Here is a 9385-nt window from a genome sequence, read left to right as displayed (position 1 = left end):
CTGACTGCGGCTTGTTCTATAGTCTGTGCCTATATCCTCGATCTCTGCTTTTAGGCGTCTAGAACCGTTGCGTTTGACTTTCGAATAATTTAACATTGTTAGGTGGATTCAAGTGACGCTCACGCGATGCTCGAGATCCATATTTGCGACCTTGTGCCGCTGGGGCTTTCGCGCAGCGTTCTCCATGGTAAAAAAATGAGGTCCGTGTTCTCTTGTTGCTGTAGTAACAGCCATTAATACGCGAGCATTAGCCAGCGAGTAGCAGCAGCAACAGCAGCCAACCAGTAGCTCAGTCAGCCAGCAGGAGCACGAGCAGCAGGCAGCAGCAGCAGCAGCGGTCGTGGCGCAGCAACAGCTAACAGCAGTAGTAATAGTAGTTAGTAGCAACTGAAACATCTATGCAGCAGTAGTAGTAGAAGGCAGGCAGCCAGCGTAGCCAACGGTAACAGCAGCAACAGCAGCAATAGCCAGCAGTAGTAGCAGCCAATGAGCAACACTAGCAGTAGTAGTAGTAGCAGGAGCAGTAGCCGCAGCGGCAGCGCCGCAGCAAGCAGTAGCCAGCCAAGCAGCAGAAGCAAGTAGCGCAGCCAGCAGCAGTGGCAGCAGCAGCAGTCGTCCGGTAGCAGCCAACAGCAGCAGTCGTGGCCAGCAGCAACAGTAGTAGCAGTAGCCAGTAAGCAGCAAGCAACAGCCAGCAGCAGTAGTAGCGTGCTAATGACGCTGCCTATTGGGAATGCGCCTACGACGTCGCCCGCGTGATTTGTTCTGCTCACATCTCATTGCCATGACGTACGGCCAGACGACGACTCTTTGCAAATGATTCGCCCTTGCATGTTTTCTCTTCCTCTGCGAATAGCAATCGTGCATTGTTAAGCTCGAGCAATGCGCGGAAGATCCTGTATATATATAGTATATATTATTATTATATATATATATATATAAGATATATATAATGCGTGTGTGGTGTACTGTGTATTGTGCGCTGCGCGTGTGTATGTTGGTTGCCGAGGTGACCGTGTGGTGTGCTGTGTGTATGGGCTGTGTGTGGGCCGCGAGGGCGTATGTTGTATATGTATATGCGCGCGTGGAAAGGTTGGTATATATATATATATAGTTATATCATATATATATATATATATTATATTATTAATATATAATGTGGGTGTATATTGTACTATAAGTATATGATATATATTTAATATAGTGGTATATATTGATATATTGATATATTGATATATATAGTTTTATATATATATATATTGATATGCTTGATATATTATATATATATTGATATATAGAGAGCGCGCGCGACTGTGTGGCCAGAAGTGTGTAAGAGTTTAGATTTCCGATCAGCGTGCGACAATCCGCAATGCAGTCGACGGGATTTCCGCGGTCGTCAGGCCGTGAAATCATCACCGCGCACGACGACGAGGCTTACCGTCGCCGACGCAGCATCGACGACGAAGAGCGACGATTCGCGCATTGTAGATAAGCGCCGTCATTCCACCAGACGATGATTGAAGCTATTAGGGTTTGGCGCCGCACATTCGCATTACGATCGGTCTGCCGGAGGCTTTAAGCACCACAGCAGCCATCCCCCGAAAATTATGAAATGTGATTCTCGTTATTCGCAATCCAACAATCATTATCTTCCTCGTCACACACAGTTATATATATATATATATATATGATATATACTAGATATATGCAGTATCATATATATGTATGATATATGTATATATATATATATTAGTACTAGTATATAAGATATATATATAGTATATTATTATATGCATACGTCTCTCGTAACGACTTGACGCCATCTTGTGAGGGTAATGAAATTCTAGATAATATTCGTAATTTATCCGAGCTATCCGACATTTCTGATGACAGTTGTCGGCAAGAATTATCCAGTCGGCAGCAATTGCCGACGTCCTGTATTTTTCTATTATTATCGCGCTCTTACCTTATATCCGCTGTGCGCGCAGGCAAAAAAAACAGAATCAAGCAATTTTTCTAAAACTATTTTAATAAACGCTTGCGAAATGATGTGGCGCGTGGCTGGCGGACCATTTTCGATTGGGGTGGGACGGAGGGCGCCTGTGTTTTTCGCATTAACAGATGAAATTAGAGATTCTAAAATTGAGGAGCAAATTCAATGAAGAGGGCGCGATGTGTTTGGCTTCCTTGTTCCCTCTCGCCGTTATTCTAAGCAGCCTCCACTGCGCGTTCGTTAACTCTGATATGCGACGCTATTTTATTTACATTTTTAACTCGTTCTTCCCGCTCTTTTGAAATAAGTGAATGCGGCCGCGCGCGCGTGTGTTGGTGATGTGAATGGATTGTGTGTGTGTGTGTGTTGTGTGTGGTGTGTGTGTGTGTTGTGTGTGTATGTGTGTGTGTGTGAGTGTGCTGTGTGTGTGCGCGGTTTGGCGTGTGTGGTGTGTGTATGTGTGTGTGTGTGTGCGCGCGCAGCGCGCGTGGTGTGTGTGAGAGAGAGAGGAGAGAGTGATGCCTGTGTGTGTGTGCCTGTGTGTGTGTTGCAGGGTGGGTCTGGAGAAGGTGGCCTGTAAGAAAGCTCGCATGCCAGTAAAGGAAACGATTCACCGTCGGCTTGGCTCGCCGCGACGACGCCACGCTAACTTGACAGTTAACGACAAAACACGAACGTTGTCGTCTTGACTTCGTAAACTCAATCACATGCAGCACGGTAATGATAGTTTGATTGGCGGTTGTGTAATCGAGGTGGTACGGTCAGTAGCACGCACGCAAGGTGGACCGACGCCGATCGCTGTGTTACAGTTATATAATATACAGTTACAAAGGCTAGCTTCAAACTCCCTCATGTATTAGATACGTCATCATACTACTTCTCTTAATATAGAACACACCGTCGCACGAGCAAGCGCTGACAACATTTCTGAATCTGTAAGTTATATAATACATGTGTTAGTTAAAAGTTGCCCGTTCAGTACAAATAGTCACAGCTTTTAAATACCAACGGCATTTCCGGGCCGAGTGGGGAGGGACCTGTTACAGATCGTTACAGGTGCCATTACCGGCTCCCGTGAACGAAGCGCGCGCGCCGCCATCCTGGCGCTGCGTTACGACGTATCAAAAAGATGAGCCGGCTGTGTTTTTCTTTTTGCGTGTCCGCATTAGCGAAAGGATGCCGTGTTCATGCCCGGTCGGCCGTAAAACGTTCCGGCAACCTGCGTGTGATGAGCGTCACTGTGTCGGGTTACGACGATTCTCACACGACTGCTCGCTCGCCAGTGGCTTCGACGCGAATTTAGTGTGCGGCCCATAAAACGAGAAAATTTACTTCGCTTACAGTGGATATAGCGGCCAGCCTTGCTACGGGCGACGTCATAAGTGTAATATACCTTGTACAGGTTGGGACGTCTAGCTTGATATATACCTGTACAAGGTGACGCTCTAGCTGTATGATACCTGTACAGGTGAACGTCTAAGCTGTTAGACCGGTACAGGTGACGTCTACCTGATATATACCTGTACAAGGTGACGTTAGCTGTATATACCTGTACAGCGCTGAGCGTCTAGCTGTATATACCTGTACAGGTGACGTCTAGCTGTATATACCTGTACAGGTGACGTCTAGCTGTATATACCTGTACAGGTGACGTCTAGCTGTATATACCTGCTAACGCGGCGACGTCTACCTGTATATACCTGTACAGACCGTGACAGTCTAGCTGTATATACCTCGTACAGGATTGAGTCTTAGCTGTAAATCACCTGTACAGAGTGATGTCTAGCATAATAATTACCTGCTACAGGTGACGGTTCTATGCCTATCATATACCTGTAACAGGTGAGCGTCTACGCTATAGGTATTACCATGTACATGGCTGACGTCTAGCTGTAATATACCTGTACACGGTGAACGTCTTTGCTGTATATACCTTGTACAGCCGGGCCGCCGCTCTGACGTTCTAAGCTGTATATACCTGCTACAGTTACGTCTAGCCTTGTAGTATACCTGTACAGGTGACGTCTAGCATGATATACCTGTGAGTCAGGTGACGTCTAGCTGTATATACCTGTAAGCGTGACCGATCTAGCTGTATTATACGACTCCACAGGAGGGCTCTTAGCGAGATGCGAGAGCGCAGAGAAAGCGAGGGAGAGAGAGAGCGAGAGGAGAGAGAGTGAATGCGAAGAGAGCCTCTTCTCTCTTCCCTCTCACTCACCCTCGTCTCTCTCTCTCTCTCTCCCTCTCTCTTTCTCGCTCTCGCTCTCGCTCTCTCTCCCTGTACGAGGAGACAGGCGTACTATCCTGTACGCATGACGTCAGATGTCGTATATATAGATATAATAGACATTAGAGCAAGTAAACGGAAAATTTGTCAAGAATTCATTAAACTTGCCCACCTGTGCCCGGTGTCGTATAAGTAAAATCATTAAATCCCGCTTTTCATCTCACAGATCCCACGCGCAAAAATAATAATGTAATATCTGTGATATATATATGTATATATATATATATATATATCGCAGAGAGGGGAGAGCGAGCGCACAGCACCATAAAACCGTTAGGTAGCGTAGACTAAAGCTAGTATCACGGGGCGTCGAGCGAACGCGGCGGTTACCTGGTTGCGAAAGATGACGACGACGCCACCTGGTGGCCATTATGCTAATTACAGCGGCAGTTAAAATGCGAGAGGGGATTCTGAAACGTATATGAAATAAATTCGCTACGTGAATTATTGAGCGAGTAATTTCGTCAACCGTGGCTCCAGCGCAGACGGCAGCGGTGCGTTCGGACGTATGCGCGCGCGTGCGTGCGTGCGTGCGTGGGTGCGCGCGTGCATGGGTTGGCGGGTGTGTGCGTGCCTGGATGCCTGCGTGCCTGAATGGATGCGTGCGTGCGTGCGTGCGTGCGTGCGTGCATTAGTACCTGCCCATGCGTGCGTGCGTGTGCGTGCATTCGCTTGTAGGTACGCGTGGGAGTGCGCGCCCGTTCGTTCGTCCGTGTACGTGGAATAACCGCTTCCTGCCTGCGTGCGTGCGTGCGCGCGCGTGCATTCGTGCGTGCGTGCGTGCACGACTGAATGCGACCACCATTAGAGTCGCACACAGAGAGTAGTAGACGCATTCAAGCTGTCTCCGCGCTATCTAAACGTGTTCATTATTTTTCAATGGCAGTACATTAGGCTATATGCGCCATTTACAGACAAAACGACAGAAATTAGATCGATGACGTAGGTCGTTTAGAACACGTCACGTGGTCACGTGGCGCAAACTCTCGCGAGCAGACGATCACGTGTGTGCGTCTGCGCGAGTTTGTTCCTTTTTCGTCTTTCCACAGTTTTATGTTATACTTGGTGTCGCTACCAGGAGAGGCGGAAAGACGGAAAGAGTACGTTACGAATGTGGCAACAGTAGGAATAGAAGCACTGGGACGTATATGTAGTTAAACCTGAGAGAAATGTACGAAGAGCGAAAAGAGAATGGAGTCATCATAAATATTAATACGCATTACAACGATATATTATAGCATGTGTGAGTGAGCTTCACGTACATGTTGTTAGAGTTGGGAGTGGGTATCGTGCAATTACGGGAACAGCGAGTAGACACGGGGGTGCGACGAGCACGTGGGAACAGCCTGCGAGCCGACGATAGCGGAGAGATGGCGATCTGATGACGTAATTGGCGAGTGTCGGACAGATTTCCGCTAAGATTTTCTCTAAGATCCTCCTTAAGATTCTCTCTCTCCGTTTTTCTTTCGCTTCGCCGTATACACTCAACGCAGCGGCGTCAGCCGCGGTGGCGGCGGCAGCAGCGGCAGCAGCGGCGGCGGCAGCAGCGGCAGCAGCGGCGGCGGCAGCAGCGGCAGCAGCGGCGGCGGCGGCGGAGGCGGCAGCAGCGGCAGCAGCGGCGGCGGCGGCGGAGGCGGCGACGGAGGCGGCAGCGGCAGCAGCGGCGGAGGCGGCATAGGCTGCGGCTTGTTCTATAGTCTGCTATATCCTCGATCTCTGTTTTTAGGCGTCTGAGAACCGTTGGTTTGATTTCGAATTTACATTGTTAGTGGATTCAGTGACGTCACGCGATGCTCCGAGATCCATATTTGGACCTTGTGCCCGCGGGCTTTCTGCAGCGTTCTCCATGGTAAAAAAATGAGGTTCCGTGTTCTTTGTTGCTGTAGTAAGAGCATTAATAGCGAGCATTAGCAGCAGTAGCAGCAGCAACAGCAGCAACAGTAGCAGCAGCAGCAGGAGCAGCAGCAGCAGCAGCAGCAGCAGCGGTCGTGGCAGCAGCAACAGTAACAGCAGTAGTAATAGTAGTAGTAGCAACAGTAACACTAGCAGCAGTAGTAGTAGAAGCAGCAGCAGCAGCAGCAGCAGCAGTAGCAGCAACAGCAGCAATAGCAGCAGTAGTAGCAGCAATAGCAACACTAGCAGTAGTAGTAGTAGCAGGAGCAGTAGCCGCAGCGGCAGCAGCAGCAGAAGCAGTAGCAGCAGCAGTGGCAGCAGCAGCAGTAGTAGCAGCAATAGCAACACTAGCAGTAGTAGTAGTAGCAGGAGCAGCAGCAGCAGTGGCAGCAGTAACAGCAGCAGTAGCAGCAGCAGCAGCAGCAGTAGCAGTAATAGCAACACTAGCAGTAGTAGTAGTAGCAGGAGCAGTAGCAGCAGTGGCAGCAGTAACAGCAGCAGCAGCCAGTCGGAGAAGAGTCAGCAGCAGCAGTCGTTGGTAGCAGCAACAGCAGCAGTCGTGGCAGCAGCACAACAGTAGTAGCAGTAAGCAGTAGCAGCGCAAAACAGCCAGCAGCAGCAGTAGCGTTTGCTAATGACGCTTGCCGTAATATAGTGCGCACGACGTACGCGCTGATTGTTCTGTCACATCTCATTGCCATGACGACGGCCCAGACGACGACTCTTTGCAAGTGAGTTCGCATGATGTTTTCCTCTTCTCTGCACGAAAGCAATCGTGATTGTTTAAGCTCCGAGCAATGCCGCCGAAGATCCTGTCATATATGATATATATATATATATATATATAATATATATATATATGCGTGTGAGTGAGGTGTTGGTGCGCGCGTCTGACTAGTGATTGTGCGTGTGTGTGTGTGTGGTGTAGGTGTGTGTGTGTGTGCTTGTGTGTGTGTGTGTTGCTGTGTGCGTGCGTGGTATGTGGTGTGTGTGTATGTGTGTGGTGCGTGTGTGTGTTGTGTGTGTGTGTTGTGTGTGTGGCGTGTGTGTGTGTGTGATGTGTGTGACTGGTTATGCCGTGTGTCATGCGCGAGCGTCGCCCCCCCTATGTTTGTATGTATATGCGCGCGTGCGCAGTGACGTAATATATATAATATATATATATATATATATATATATTCTGTTGGGTGTATATTGTATATATATATATATTTATATATTAATATATTTAGATAATTGATATTATATAGTTGACTTATATAGAGGCCGGCGCGCGCGACCGTGTCGCCGGAAAGTGTGAAGAGCTTAGAGTTCCGATCAGCGTGCGACAATCCGTGCAGTCGACGGGATGTCCGCGGAGCGTCGCACGGCCTGGAAATCAATCACCGCGACGACCGACGCGATGCTTACCGTTCGCCGACGCCAGCATGACGACGAAGAGCGACGACCCGCATGAGATAAAAGGCGCGCGGTATGTCACCATGCGATGTATGAAGCATTAGTTTGCGCGCGCAATTCGCCATTACGATTCGTCTGCCGGAGTTAAAGCACAGCAGCATCCCCCGAAAAATGAATGTTTTAATCTCGTCCTTCGCCAAATCCAACATATCATTATCTTCCTCTCACACACATATAATATATATATATATATATTATTACTGATATGATGCATATTATATATGCTATGTATATGTATATTATTACTTATTATATATTATCATATATATATATATGGATATATTATGCAATACGTCTCTCGTAACGCGACTTAGACCGCCATCTTGCTGAAGGTAATGAAATTCATAAGATAATATTCCCAGACTTTATCCGAGCTAATCGACATTTTCTGATGACAGCTTGTCGGTACAGAATTATCCAGTCGGCAGCAGATTGCCGACGTCCGTATTTTCTCTATTATTTCCGCTTTACTTGATATCCGCTGTGCGCAAGGCAAAAAAAAAAACAGAGATAAGAATTTTTCTAAAACCTACTTTTTAATAAACGGCTTGCGGAAATGATGTTGCGGCGGTTGGCGCGGACCAATTTTCGTTGGGTGGGACGGAGGGCGGTTTTTTCGCAATAACAGCATGAAACATTAGGAGATTAAAATGAGGTAGCAAATCTCACATGAGACGGGCGCGGATGTGTTTGGCTTCCTTGTCATCCCTCTCCCTTATTCTAAGCAGCTTCCACCTGCGCGGTTGCGTTAACCTGATTATGCGACGCTATTTTCTATCTACATTTTTTAACTCGTTCATTCCCTCTTCTGGAAAATGTGAATGACGCCGGCGCGCTCGCCACTTCGTGTGTGTGTGTGTGTGCGCGCGCGCGCGCGTGTGTGTGTGTGTGAGAGAGAGAGAGAGAGTGTGTGTGTGTGTGTGTGTGTGTGTGTGTGCGCAGGGTGGGCTGTGGAGAAGGTGACCTGTAAAGAAAGCTCGCATGCAGTAAAGGAACGATTCACCGTCGGTCGTCGCCGCGACGACGCACGCTAACGTTGACAGTTAACGACAAAACACGAACGTTGTCGCTGCTTCGTAAACTCAATCACATGCACACGGTAATGATAGTTTATGGCGTGTGTAATCGAGTGTGTACGGTAGTAGCACGCACGCAAGGTGGACCGACGCGATCGTGTGTTAGCAGTTATATAATATACAGTTACAAAGGCTAGTTCAACTGCCATCATGTATAGATACGTCATCATATATTCTCTTATATAGAACACACGTCGCACGAGCAAGCGCTGACAAATTATGAATTGTAATTATATAATTACATTTGTTAGTAAATTGGTTAGTAAAATAGTCGAAGCTTTTAAATACCAACGGATTTCCGGCCGAGGGGGGAGGGACAAGTAGCGACGTTACAGACGTACAGGTGCCATTACCGCGTGAACGAAGCGCGCGCGGCGCCACCTGGCGGTGCGTTATGACGTTATCAAAGATGGCGGCTGTGTTTTTTTTCGTCGGCGCATTAGCGAACAGGATGCCGTGTTCATGCCGGTCGGCCGTAAAACGTCGGCAACCTGGCGTGATGACGTCACGTCGTCGGGGAGAGCGCACACACGCTCGCTCGGTGGTCCAGCGAATTTATGTGCGGCCATAAAACGAGAAATTTACTTCGCTTAGTGGATTAGCGCCACCTGTACGGGCGACGTCTAGCTGTATATACCTGTACAGGTGACGTCTAGCTGTATATACCTGTACAGG

This window comes from Priapulus caudatus, unplaced genomic scaffold (assembly GCF_000485595.1).
Source record: "Priapulus caudatus unplaced genomic scaffold, Priapulus_caudatus-5.0.1 Scaffold224, whole genome shotgun sequence".
NCBI lineage: Eukaryota > Metazoa > Priapulida > Priapulimorpha > Priapulimorphida > Priapulidae > Priapulus > Priapulus caudatus.
Note: the sequence above shows the minus strand (reverse complement) of the source record.